The sequence below is a fragment of the Juglans regia genome, chromosome 16 (genome assembly GCF_001411555.2).
Source record: "Juglans regia cultivar Chandler chromosome 16, Walnut 2.0, whole genome shotgun sequence".
NCBI lineage: Eukaryota > Viridiplantae > Streptophyta > Magnoliopsida > Fagales > Juglandaceae > Juglans > Juglans regia.
Genome location: NC_049916.1, coordinates 23,186,944 through 23,200,663, shown reverse-complemented (window position 1 = coordinate 23,200,663; position 13,720 = coordinate 23,186,944).

The following is a 13,720-nucleotide window of genomic DNA, read 5'->3' as shown; positions in this document are numbered from 1 at the left end:
GTTTATTTCTTTTCTTGATCATTTTCATTAATTTCTTTGTTTTTTCTGTTCATGTTCTTTGTGTTTTACTGCACATTTTGGAACGTTGTCCCTTCTGCCACTGACTTGTGTATTGTTTTATTTATTTATTGAGAGGTAGGCTTGATTTGAACAATCAATTAAACAGCTTGGAACTGACCACTACCGACGTACTACTCTGACTTGTATTTTAGAATCATTCTTGGTCAGCGATTTAATTATTAATTAGAACATTATTTTTGAGTAAAAAATTTAGGACGAAGACAAACAGTACTACTTCGTGTAGAAAAATACTAGCCTTTGGAACTCTTCAAAACCTCTTCATTTCAGCATATTTTGAGTTAAATTAATTGCAACCAACCAAGACAAAGGATATATCACATACATGCATGGATTCTCGATCGTGATCGTATGAGTCGATCGAGTTCTACTACTTATATAATATGTATACCATTTATTGTAAAAAAATATAAATATTTTTTACATAGTACGATTCTATATCAGGGTCAACTCTTTCATTAAGCAAGTTAGGCAATTGCCTAAGGCTCCTATTGGAGAAAGGTCCCAGATAAAAAAAAAAAAAATTAAGTAGAATTGTTTAAATAAAAAAATATCTAATTAAAAAAATTAATTAACTTAATGAGAATATCGAAAATATCAAATAAATATAATGTTATTATTAGTTTTGAAAGTATCCCACGTAATAATTATTTCAGATACTCTCATTAACTTAATGGGATCTCATTCTAAGAATAGACTTCTTTTTTGTCATTATTAGTTTAATATATAATGTAAAAAATATAAATAGTAAAATCTAATTTTCGAGTGTTCATAAATTTTTTTTATATAATTCTTTGCAGAGGCAAGGGCCCACTTTTCCCAAATGTGTAGGTTATTTATATAACTTTATTGACAATAATGATTATAATTGCTTCTATATTGACTCATTTGGATACTAAGAATATATCATGATATCTGTGAATAATAATAAAATAGTTTGTAAATAATAATAAAATAATTTGAGTTAAGGTATTTTATTGGATTTTGAGAAATGAGAGAGAAAAAAGTAGAATTTGAGAACATCTAATAGCAGCTAAGAAACAATTATCTTCCTAAGGGCTCCAAGAGTCTAAAACACGTCTTGTAAAACTAGATTTGATAAAATCCTCTCTAAATCGAAAGTTTTTGTGGCGCCTTCGACTCCCACGTGTTATTTTTATGGAGTTCGTGACACAGGAATGATGGCCACACAGATCACGCACCCCAACGACCAGTGCTCAGAATGTGTACAACATGCAATAAGTGTAAAATAATATTTGCAGGGGAGAATAAAAAATGTCTTTCTTTATTAAGTACTAGAATTGTTCAAAAACAGTAAAATAACTTTACAAGGATTATACAGTCATCCGACAGATAAATTAAAGACAGGAAATAATATAAGGGAAACAAATCCCATAGCGCTGAACAATATCTCAGCAACTCAAACCTCCGGCGGAACTGATCTCTCGGGTTCATACTCGGGCTCTGTGTCAGACTCTACGGCACCATAAGAAGGAATTGTAGGGTAAAACACCACAATGAGATTATGACATCTCAGCAAGTAATTAACCAAAACAACATCCAAGAGATTTATAGTACAATATTGAAATCACGCGTCCCCATACGGACAAATATGCATCAAACAACACCACATTTCCTTTTTTCCAAAATACCCATTTTTACAACTCACACCAAAAATCTCATTTTGGTCCAATCATAACCATTAATTAATAAGCATGCACCACGGTCTCCTATATGGACCGTCCGCACGACCTGGCTCTCATCGTCACACCACGGGTAACATCCATGAATGAGACTTCATAACGAGAGCGTTACCGTTTCGTCCATTCCCGTCGTCGCCCAGTAACAACTCAGGGGACGTCACGCAGTCTGTTACGCTCCCGAGTGATCAAAGGAGCTCCACCGAGATAATGTCTCATCTTGGCTTGGGGTCGTGATACACATGCACCCACATATATTCAGTCACAATTCCAAACAGACAACGTGACATCACAACAAAACACAATTTTATTAAAAACGATAAATATACATTCAACAATTTATTGAATGAAATAACTCATTTATATAAAATGGTTATCCATTTAGAAATACACAATTTTCCAATTACAGGCAAAAATCCCGTCCTCCAATCCGGCCCAAGGCCCAATTCCAATAACTCCAATTTACAAATTCAACCCAACATTTCAATGGCCCAAGGCCCAATTTCCAATCAAACCAACAGATTAACAGTTTACAAATGAACAACAGTTAATGCCAAATTAAATCACTTGAGTCGTGATGGAAAATTACATATACACGAAGATAGGAATACATCTGAAAGATCAAGTGAAATGGGCGTTACTCAAGGCGGCGACTCAACGACGGCAACAATAATTTTCAAGAATTAAAACAGTGGCTTTTCTAGAGGGTTCTCTCAAAAGAAATTCGATCTATGAAAAAGGATGAAAATCTCACCCACGGCAAGTACAAAATTCTCCAAGAAACCAAGTAAAATTTCACAACTTTAGAACAAAAAGAGCACGGCACAACTCCTCAAGCTCTCGGATTTAACTACCAAAATTCACAATTTTAGAATCAAAATAGAACTCGGCAAAGCTTCACAAGCTCACAGATTCAACACCAAAATTTACAGAACAATACTCAAAATATCAAGAGAAGCGAAAATCTTAAGAGAGAGAGAGAAGATGATGAACTCGGAGGGTTTTAATGTAGAAGCCGTTGCCTATTTATAGACCAAGAATGGTGGTGGTAAGTGCCCGTGTGTCACACGGGTAGAAGAAGAGAAAACGGCAACAAGCCGTGCGTGGTAGTGCGGGTTGCGTGGTGAAGCAGCGGTTTGACAGCAGATGAGGTATGGTGTAGCCGAAGGACACTGAGGCAAGCAAGGAAGCTAAAGGTGGAAGGTGGTGGCCACGTGGAGCGATGGCCTGCCAGCAAGCCTTCGGAGTCACTATCGAAAGACACGGAGCTGCCATGAGGTGGAGGTGGCTCACGGCAGCTGCTGGAAAATAAGAAACTAGAAGAAAATAAAAGAAGGAAGAAGAAGAAGAAGGAGGAAGTTGTGCGGCACATGAAGGAAATGAAGGAACCCTATGGTTCTAAGTGGAACGACGCCGTTCAACTAAGGGGAGGGGCTAGACTAAACCGCACGGGTTGGGCCCTTCAATGCACAAGACCGGGCTTTGCACTTGGGTTAGGCTTTACTCACTCGGTCTGGGTTAACACAAGCACGAGCTGGGCTTCACTCTCAACACGGGTTGGGTTTTTAAAACTCAAAGGATTGGGCTTCTAATCGGGTTGGATTAAAACAGAACACACATGCACACACAGCCTACCAAAAATAAAAACACTACAAAAACAAAGGCCCAAACCGAAAATACACCAATAACATAAATAAAATACCATAAATAAAATAACATAAACAATCATAATTAACAAAATAACACATTAATTAAAATAACATGGAATTAAAAATACATGCAAAAATTAGAGACCTCACAACCTCCCCCCTTAAAGAAATTTCGTCCTCAAAATTGCCAAGTTCCTTTATTGAATTCCAAAACAAGATACATTACAAAGCTCAAAACAAGCTTGAGAAAGAACACAAACATTCAAAACTACCCAAATAAATAAGGGTAAAAATTTCTCATGTCTGCCTCTCTCTCCCATGAGAAATCCTGAGCCAAAGGATCTCCCCAAGATACCATAACTAAATATATCGTATTAGATCTCAATTGTTACTCCTTTCTGTCCAAAATCTGAGTTGGAACAACTTCATACATGAGATCAGGTCGGAGTTGAATGCTTCCGGGGTCAACAAAATGTGGCTCTTGCTGTCCAAAGCTCTTCTTCAATGACGACACGTGGAAAACATCATGAATCTCTCCAAAATATTCTGGCAAGGCAATACGGTAAGCAACAGGTCCAACCTTCTCCAGAATCTGAAAAGGGCCAACATACCTCGGGCTAAGTTTCTCTTTCTTACCAAAACGCTTAATGCCTTTCATTGGAGAAACTTTGATATAAACCCAATCACCTTCCTCAAATAATAGATCTCTTCTCCTCATGTCCGAATAGCTTTTCTGACAACTCTGCACAGCTACCATCTTGTATCTTATGACTTGAATCTGATTCCTCATTTCCTGAACAATTTCTGGTCCAAGTAGATTCCATTCGCCAACTTTATCCCAAAACAAGGGAGATCTGCACTTCCTCCCATAAAGAGTTTCATAAGGGGCCATTTGAATAGTCGTTTGAAAACTGTTATTATAAGCAAACTCCATAAGCGACAGATGATTTTCCCAACTTCTCTTAAAATCCAAAACACAAGCTCGCAACATATCCTCAAGGGTCTAAATAGTGCGTTCTGATTGGCGGTCAGTTTGAGGATGATAAACACTGCTGAATTTCAATTTGGTGCCCAAAGCTGTCTACAAACTCTTCCAGAAGTGAGACGTGAATCGTGGGTCCCTATCTGACACTATACTCTTGGGTATTCCATGAAGACGTGCAATTTCCTTAACATACAATCGAGTCAAACTTCCCAAAGTATCAGTGTTAGAAATAGGTAAGAAATAGGCACTCTTGGTCAACCGATCAATAATTACCCAAATTGAATTCTTCTCACTAGGAGTCCTTGGTAGTCCTATTACAAAGTCCATTGTGATGTCATCCCATTTCCACTCGGGAATATGGAGTGGTTGAAGATAGCCAGTAGGCCTTTGATGCTCGACTTTAACCTGCCAACAAGTTGTACATTTTGCAATAAATAAAGCAATGTCTCTTTTCATTCCTTCCCACCAAAAACTTTTCTTCAAGTCTCAGTACATCTTTGTACTTCCAGGATGAACTGAATAAGGAGCTGCATGGGCCTCAGTCAAGATTCTTTCTTTAAATTCTGAATCTGTAGGAATCACCTTACGATTTCGGAATAAAAGAATGTCATCTCTGCTTACACTGAAATGCGTGAGCCCTTGCGACTTCTTGATTCTTTCTTTAATATCTAATAACTTAGAGTCATTTTCCTGCAGAGTCTTTAATCCTCAAAATCAAGAACCCGGATATCATGTATTGCAGTCAACATCTCTTCCTGCTGCGAACTTTCAACAAGTAGTCTCCTTATACCAAAAAGAAGAGAGTCTAACCCTGGTGACTCAGCCTCATTAACCGAATAAGACTTCCGACTCAGTGCATCCGCAACCAAATTTGCTTTTTCTGGATGATACTTAATCTCATACTGATAATCACTGATTAATTCTAACTATCTCCTTTGTCTCATATTAAGATTTTTTTGCGAGAAAAGATGTTTAAGACTCTTATGATCAGTGTAGATTTCACAAGTCTCCCCATATAAATAGTACCACCAAATCTTGAGAGCGAAAACCACAGCTACTAACTCCAAATCATGAGTGAGATAATTCTTCTCATGATCTTTCAATTGACGGGATGCATATACCACAACTCTTCCCTCCTGCATAAGAACACATCCCAAACCAAATTTGAAAGCATCACTAAAAACTACAAACGGCTTATGAGGTTCCGGAAGTGCCAGAACAGGTGCTGTAGTTAGTCTCTTCTTCAACTCCTGAAAACTCTTTTCACATTTATCGGACCAAACAAACTCCACATTTTTCCTGGTAAGAGTAGTGAGACGTCCAGACAATCGAGCAAAGCCTTCCACAAACATGCGATAGTAACCGGCAAGTCCTAAGAAACTTCGAATTTTGTGCACTGTTGAAGGACGTGGCCATGCCAAGACAGCTTCGATTTTACTTAGATCAACTGCTACTCCATCTCGGGACATAACATGACCAAGAAATTTAATCTCCTCCAACCAAAATTCACACTAATTCAGATTTGCATAAAGCTGATGCTCCCTCAACTTACTTAAAACCAATCGAAGGTGGCTGGTGTGCTCTTTCGGTTCTCGAGAATAAACCAATATATCATCAATAAAAACTATCACAAAGGAATCTAAATAAGGTCGGAATACTCTATTCATCATATCCATAAATACTGCAGGGGCATTGGCTAATCTAAAAGGCATCACTTTAAACTCATAATGCCCATACCTAGACCTAAGGCAGTCTTAGGAATATCCTGATCCTTTATCCTCAATTGATAGTATCCCGACTTTAAGTCAATCTTTGAAAAAGTTGTTGCACCTTGGAGTTGATCGAATAAGTCATCAATCCGAGGTAGGGGTACTTATTTTTTATGGTTACCTTATTGAGCTCTCGATAATCTATGCACATTCTAAGGGTACCGTCCTTCTTTTTAATAAATAGCACTGGTGCCCCCCAAGGTGAATAACTAGGCTGGATAAACCCCTTATCTACCAGTTCCTGCAGTTGACTTTTCAACTCTTTTAACTCCGCTGGCGCCATTCGGTACGAAGCCTTATGAATTGGTACTGCACCGGATTCTAAATCGATGGTGAACTCCAAATCACGAATAGGTGGCAAGCCAGACAAATCATCCATAAACACATCAGAGAACTCATTCACAATCGGAATATCTGCTAAAGATTTCTTCTCCGAAAGTGCAGATACCACTTGAACCAAGAAGGCATCCGCTCCATTTGCCAAGTCTCTACTTGCTTGAATGGCAGATATAACTGCAGGTTTTGACTTTACCTTACTTCCTGCAAACTCTAAATACTTCCCACCTGGTAGTTGGAAACTAATTGTCCGACTATGACAATTAATACTGGCAAAATACTGATATAACCAGTCCATTCCTAAAATAATGTCAAACTCAAGTAATTTAAACATTATCAAATCTGTCTTAAGAGTTATTCCACCAATAACTAGAGGACAACCTAGGGTAACCTTAGAACACCATACAGTCTCTCCATTTGGTAACTTCACCACCAAAGACTGCAATAAAGGTTTAAAGACTAGGTTGCACATCCGTGCAAAAGTGGTAGATATAAACGATTGAGATGCTCCCGAATCAAACAAGGTGCAAGTATGAAATTCAAACAGTCGAACTCTACCTAAAGAGATTAAAATTACTGATGAAATCTATCAATCAACTCACATGGTATAGCAATTTCAAATGATTGGATAGAAATCTATACCTGTGATGACTCTAGCATTTTGGGTTTCCGGAGCTTCATCATCTACCTCACTAGGGGTCACTGCGTACACCCTTGCCTGAACAGTTGGTCTCGGGGTAGTCCTTCCACCACGGTAATCGCCTCGGTTCGTCTTAGTCATGGTAGGGCAATTGCGAGCAAGATGTCCCATTTGCCCACATCTGAAACACTGAATCCCAGACATATGGCACTCGCCTACATGCGACCTATTACATTTGCCACATACTGGCGCTCGTCCCCCCATTCGTACCCCTGTGTTCATCTGCGGTCGGGCTCCAGTCCCGGTAGTAAACTTAGGTGCAGACCTAGAACTACTACATTCCCCGAAATTTCTTCTCTTTTGACCAATTGGAGCGGCAATAGGATCAATGAATTCCCACTCTGCAATTGTAGCAACCTCCACCAACTGCTGGAAGGCCGGGATTTGCAGACAAGCAACCTGTCTACGAATCTCTTGCTGTAGACCTTTCTGAAATCGCTCAATCTGCATTTCTTCTGTGGCAATTAAATGCGTAGCAAATTTCCCGAGTTCTATAAACTTCCAAGCATACTGCTCTACCAAGAGAAGCGAAAATCTTAAGAGAAAGAGAGAAGATGATGAACTCGGAAGGTTTTAATGTAGAAGCTGTGGCCTATTTATAGACCAAGAATGGCGGTAGTAAGTGCCCGTGTGTCACATGGGTAGAAGAAGAGAAAACGACAACAAGCCTTGCGTGGCAGTGCGGGTTGTGTGGTGAAGCAGTAGTTTGACAGCAGATGAGGTATGGCGTAGCCGAAGGACACAGAGGCAAGCAAGGAAGCTCGAGGTGGAAAGTGGTGGCCGCGTGGAGCGATGGCTTGCCAACAAGCCTTCGGAGTCACTACCGAAAGACACGGAGCTGCCATGAGGTGGAGGTGGCTCGCGGCAGTTGCTGGAAAAGAAGAAACCAGAAGAAAATAGATGAAGGAAGAAGAAGAAAGAAAAAGAAGAAGGAGGATGAGGAAGTTGTGCGGCGCATGAAGGAACCCTAGGGTTCTAAGTGGAACGACGCCGTTCAACTAAGGGGAGGGGCTGGACTAAACCACTCTGGCTGGGCCCTTCAATGCACAAGACCGGGCTTTGCACATGGGTTAGGCTTTACTCACTCGAGCTGGGTTAACACAAGCACGAGCTGGGCTTCACTCTCAACACGGGTTGGGTTTTTAAAACTCAAAAGATTGGGCTTCTAATTGGGTTGGATTAAAACAGAATACACACACACACACAGAGCCCACCAAAAATAAAAACACTACAAAATCAAAGGCCCAAACCGAAAATACACCAATAACATAAATAAAATACCATAAATAAAATAACACAAACAATCATAATTAACAAAATAACACATTAATTAAAATAACATGGAATTAAAAACACATGCAAAAATTAGAGACCTCACAGTTTTCTAATAAAGATTAAGTCAGTTATTAGTTGAAAAAATGTTATAAAATCTTAATCAGTAATTTTACTTTGCCAAACGATATAAATTATTGTTAAATAAAAATATAATATGAAAAATTAAAATTAATATATTTATTCTATTAAAAAAATTAATATATTTAATTTTACTTTTAAAAATTAATTTTACTTTTTAAAAAAAGTCTCAATCAAAATTTTAGCCTCAGCCCCCAAACCTATTGAGCTGGCCTTGTTCTCTATCAATGGTGTATTTTGTGTCAATAAACAAGCTAGTATTAGAACACTTGCAGTGAGCTAACCATAGATAAAATCTAATGAAAGTTTGGCTAGCCAGCTCAAAAACACCTCATAGTAAACTCAACAAAGCTACAGTAAATTTAGTTTTGGACTTTTTGGCTGGCCAAATGTAACCAGTTTCACTGGCTAGCCAAAAATATTTGATCACTGATCTTTAGGTGATCTATACAGCCAATATTACATTGGACAAATGTATAAATAAAAATTACAAATAGATATTTAAATGGAATAGTGATAGATTTAGAGAGTTGTGTTATTTAATGTTGTTGACAAGTGGCTTGCTAAACTAGAAAATGTGAATTTTTCATGAGTACATAAGCCTCCCAAGAAAAGTAAATGAAATTCAACTTTGTGATTATAGAGTATGGTGGTCTTACCGTCTTAGGATGGAAATCTTTTCATATCTAAATAAAATTGAATATTATTATATGCAATGGCATCTCCTTAAAATCCAAGTACTCTTATTAAATTACTATTGAACAAGTCCACCATTCAAAGTGAACAATTCAATGTATAATTTTTCAAATTGAGTAGGCTTACTATATTACAATCCAACATTAATAAATTAATATTACGTTTAACATGAATCATGAAATTGTCAAACTCGGTTTAACAAAAATTTATTGAATGTGTGACTATACATATATATATATATACTAGTAAGATGTTACGTGCCTGAGGCACGTATGTGCAATTCAAAGCACTAATATATTTTATTAAAATAAAAATAAAGTACATATATCTTATTATTTTATTACTAATATATATCTTAAAAGCTATTGAAAGATAGGATATTTATAAATTATTATAATGCTTTCCTATTATAATGAATACGAAAAGATAAATCTACATAAATATGTTTTCCTATTATAACGTATTTTCAAATTGGAAATTGAATCCATGATTATTATTATAATAAATCTGCTTTATTAGCATATTTAAAGATATTAATAGTGGAATAGAAACCAACAGAAATCATAAAAGTAGCCATAAACAAAATGTAAAGGAAAATACAATTGTATCCCTGTGTTCTGTAATTATTACAAATGGATGGAAAGTTAATGAAAATCAGCATATTCCGTTAAAACAAGAAATTTCTGTTAAAACAAGAAAATTCCGTTTCACAGGCTCTTTATATATATAGAGATATATATATATATATATATATATATATATATAATCATGCCTATAAAATTACTTTTATCAAGTCCATGCATGCTTATAAAATATTTTATCCGCCATAGCCCTAGCTCTTTAAATGGTTCCTTTTATATTTATATAATAATATTTGTACAAATACTTATTTTTGTCACGTTTATTTATGAATAGTAAAATCTCTCGTACACGCACTACAAGAAAATTGTTTAATTGTGGCAAACTATTTATTGCAAAAATGATAATTTTCTGCTAAAATGAGTTTATTTTCATTGTAAATAATTATTTTCGTCACAAATATTTATTTATCTTGTAGTGACGTGACTAAATTCGATTGTATAATTTGAAAACATATAGATATATAGTACTATAAGTTCTACAATATTTGGGGGAGGTTTGGATACATATATGAGATATGAAATTCTCAAGATTTTCTTTTCAAACATAACTCAAATACAAAATACTTTTCAATTTCAAAATTTTGAATTTTTCATCTAATTATGACTTAACATTATTCAAACACAAAAACCAATACAATTTTTACAAATTTCAAAATAAAATACAAAATTAATATAACTTTTTCAAACTTCAAAATAAAAATTATATTAAAAAAATTATATTCAAACAATTATTTAATTTTATAATATTTTTATTTTTTCTCTTTCTCATTATTAAAACCCAATAAAATATCTTAATTCAAACCATTTTATTACTAGTCATATATAAAATTCTGAGATACTCCAAGTGTCCAAACAAACCCTTAATATTGTTTGTTTAAAATTTTTGGCAAAGTATCGAATTGGACTATCCAATTTGAACAAGAAATTGAAATTGAGATGATCTATGATGGTTAATCTATAATATGGAAAGCCCATTTTTGACTCATGATCGGCTTAATTGATAGGCTGATCATCATGAGGCGTGGACTTTAAATATAATAAAGGTATATATAATAACGATGATGAAAGATGTACCTTTTAATGAGTCATGTAGTACGTATATTTTCTACAAAACAACAGGCGGAATTTTAACACTATTTTTTTTTTTTGTATTCTCTTGGCCATTATCTTCCAACTTTTAGGGCTGGTTTTGAATGTAAAAATGAAAATGCGATCATTTTAGATGAAAGATAAAAGTTGAAAAAAATATTGTTAGAATATTATTTTTTAATATTGTTATTATTTTAGGATTTGAAAAATTAATTGAGTTGAGATTTGAAAAAGTTGAATTGTTTATTATATTTTATGTGAGAATTTAGTAAAATTGTAATAATGAGATCATATGAGATGAGATGAAACAGTACTTTCTGAATCCAGACGGAATCTTAAAGTGACATTACGGTCCATATAGTAGTAGTAGTACTAGTCTATCATCATCATCAAAGTCCTTCACTCAATCCTTTTTGAATGTGAATGCAAGGAAATTAATTCCACACGTTATATTCCTTTATTATTATTATTTTTTGATCTTAATTTCTGTAATGTTGAATATGTTGTATGAAACGTCAGAACCAAGTTGGGGGATATTCTGCCTACAGAAAAAGACATGAGTTTTAACCTAATTCATGTACTTAGTGACGGTCTTGATGATCCAAGTACGTACATGAAGTCAGTCCACTTTAGAACTCACTTTTGTCGAACATGTTATGTGCGAAGACCTAACACTAATATCATTTGAATCTAATTTTTAAAAGATGATGATGATAATTTAATGTACTGTTGTCTCTAATTAATATGTTGACAAATGAGTAGTATATATGATAGATATGGGTACGTACGTCATATTCATTGTTTCTCTAATGATCAATGCGCATAAAATTAAAGTCGTTCTTTGTAAGAGAAATTAAATTACATGCATGCATGGCGCCAGCCGGTTCTGACCTTAATTAATTAGCTAGCGGATTGCATACATGCATGCGCGCAGGGCGCTCATGTTGAAAATAAAAACAATATTACAGTACATGAAAAACATGATAAGATCAATGAAATTAATTAGGAATATATTAGGAATTAGAAATAAATGGTACATACATGCATGGTTTTGTTGCGTGGGTTTGGTCGATATATATAAGATAATCTCTCTTTTTGCAGTAATTTATGACCTCGATCGTTTTGAACTCATGTGATCTGAATTTTAGGTGAATTTCGAAAAAGAGATAGTCATGCACGTACGTGGCTAGCTTATACCAAACAACGAATGATCATCAATGAATATTATTAATGGAGGTGAAACATTTGAATTTTGTTACGTCTACTTACTTTTACGTACGTATTCTTTGCACGATCTATTGATGTGATTGGTCAAAATAATTATTTTCTATTAAAAAAATGATGTAGCTAATCCCATTAGTTGAATGCACAAAGAGTACATAAAAGTGATTGCAAGTAGAGTTTTTTGAAACATTTTCAACTTTGATCAATAAGGTGAAGTACTACTCATATCAATAATTTATAATTAGGGTAGGGACATTAATGTTATAACTTACCGATGACATGGGTGGAGGCCAGGGAAGGGCACCTGCATGGGTTTAAATTAAGAACCCCATGCATGCCCTTGTAAGTTAATCACATTTTGCACTAAATTGCATCATGTAGTACTGCTGTGATATATATATATATATATATATATATATATATATATATATAGCCACTAAACCTGAGCGTAGATCTTAGAGATTATGGACCATACATGATATATCATATATAGGAATATATAGGCCGATATCCTTTAATAGAGGGCTAGCTGATGAGGTGCTATGATCCGCTCATGTGAACCTGTCCCATGCGAAAGCTTAACTGGTCGTCGATTTAATTATTAATTATATTTGTCTTAATATGACTACTTTCAATGAGTGGGCCAGCTATATATATTCTCTTTTAATAAATGGAGCTTGAAATATTTAATTAAATTAGATAAAATATAGACTTAAATTTTAAACTCAAAATTTCTGTTCTGATGATATTATGTAAAATTACAATTTATCTAAAAAATAGTTTAAGCTAATAAAAAAAATTTAATTATTTATATTTATCGTAACAAGCTGGGGAAAAGATCAACATGATGTATGTTTGCGTGAGAGAGAGATAGAGTGTGTGTCATATAGTCATATTTTACAACCCGATAGGCCACTTAATTATTAGCTTTGACAATATACTCGCAAAAATTACATATATATCAATCTCATTGAATATGGATATTTCCAATTGCTTGAAAAAAACGTACAAAAATTTAGACAGAAAATTGCATGCAGGATCGATCCCAATATTTCACAATATTAGCTATACACATGATATATAAATATATATATATATATGTATAGATAAAAAGTTGTGAAATGGGACGTTTGATGTTTCCATTAAATGCTAATTTATCATGATGATCGTATTTATATATATTTCTCTTTATAGTTTTTTTTTTTTTTTAACTAGCGCGAACCTTCATCGTGTGAAACCCCATGCAACTATATATATATATATATATATATATATAGAGGTACCGACGGAGTGTCGACTTTCACTACTTATTGCCAACATTACAATTAGTCAAAAGGTAATTTGCATCCATATCGCGTTAGAAAGTACTATATATGTGTGTATATATATATATATATGTATTATATATATATATATATATGTGTATGTGTGTATATATAT